Source organism: Austrofundulus limnaeus, unplaced genomic scaffold (assembly GCF_001266775.1).
Source record: "Austrofundulus limnaeus strain Quisiro unplaced genomic scaffold, Austrofundulus_limnaeus-1.0 Scaffold137, whole genome shotgun sequence".
NCBI classification, from domain to species: domain Eukaryota; kingdom Metazoa; phylum Chordata; class Actinopteri; order Cyprinodontiformes; family Rivulidae; genus Austrofundulus; species Austrofundulus limnaeus.
This window is the reverse complement of record NW_013952539.1, coordinates 539,110-540,675: the sequence shown is the minus strand read 5'-3', so window position 1 is coordinate 540,675 and position 1,566 is coordinate 539,110.

Genomic DNA, 1,566 nt, shown 5'->3' with positions numbered 1-1,566 from the left:
TAGCATCAGGGCTAATGCTAAAGCTAACAGGCTAAGCTGAGGTTCTTCTTCTATTAAACTTTTAGTTTAAAAATCATAAAAACTAAACATCCTACAGTATTTTTAGTCTTTATTTTACAGTTAAAATACATGTTTATTAAATAAAGTCTAATGTTACAACTAATCTTGGATCCCTTTAAATAAGAGAGGGTAGTGTTTGTTTCAACACATCATTTTCCTGTGGTGTTTTTTTCTTCTAACCATACAAATCATGCCACTTTAGCTTCCTCACTCTGCTGATTCCTCAACTTTCGGACACCACAACGAGATGAACCTTACCCGTTTTTTCGTGCAAGTTTTTATTGTTTCTCACTGCTGAATGTTGTCRCCTGTGATTTTTGTTTACGCCATGAAATACTTGACCTGTGTCGGGTTGCTTGACAGAAAGGACCTCAGAATCATGTAAATACTTGAACAATTTTTTTTTCAGAGATAAGCTCGTGTCATAAACTTTTCTTTTTTTTTGTATTAAGATGAAAAAAAAAGAAGAAGAAAGTGAATGTCATCTGAATTGTGTTGCCATAAACCTGCTCTGTGCAGAAACACGGGACTCCGATGAAAATGCAATCAAACTGAAGCCCGTATGAATGTAACGTCTGTTTAAAAAGGCTTCAGTCTAATATAAATATGTTAACAATGTATGTATTTGCTTATTAATATGGCTTCAAAAGCTACCAAAAGACCCTGAAAAAAAGGCACCTTTGTTGCAGTGAATGCACAGCATGTGAAACGTTTTGACGGTTCACTTCGGGGAGGTGGCAGCGGATCTAGCATTTACAGACAACGAGCTCCGAGCGGTGTTATGGTGCCGATAATTGTGCTGTACAGCAACTRAATGAAAAAGTGAATTGTCATCCTTTTATATGTATTCCGTGTATTTGTTCAGTGTGTTTTAATAAATCTTCTGGACAACTGGAACGACGTGCGCTCATTTTTTGCCTCGCAGMCGTTCTGGCGCTTGAGTAATTGAGCCGGGTTCAGCAGGACGTCCCGTTTAATTAAAGCACACGACAACTCCCGTGACACAATCTTCGCGTGTTACCTTGTTCTCATTGTGTCGTGTCTTCCAGTGCCCGCTTGTCACAACTGCCACCGGCCTGCAGCGCAGCGAACGTGATTAACGGCAGAAACAAAAACACTTATTCAGTAAAAGAGAAAAAAATACAGAAGACACTGGGGGTACTTGAAAATATTATTGATGTGTCCCAGAACAGCATAAATCACAACTAATACACACACTTCATGTTTATTTCAACAAATACTGCTTGGTTTTAGTTCAAGAATCGACTTAGAAATAATTTAGAGAAATACTGGATGGATTTTTATAAAACTTTCAGGAAATAGCTGACAGACATGCATCTACAACTGAATAAAGTTTAGACAGTGTTGTATAAAGTACATCAAAAGTGATACTTGAGTAAAAGTACAAGCATCTTATCGTAAAAATTCTTTGGTAAAAGTTAAAGTCTTCTCTAAAAATATTACTTGAGTAAAAATCTTAAAGTATCTGATGTTTTTTGTACGTAA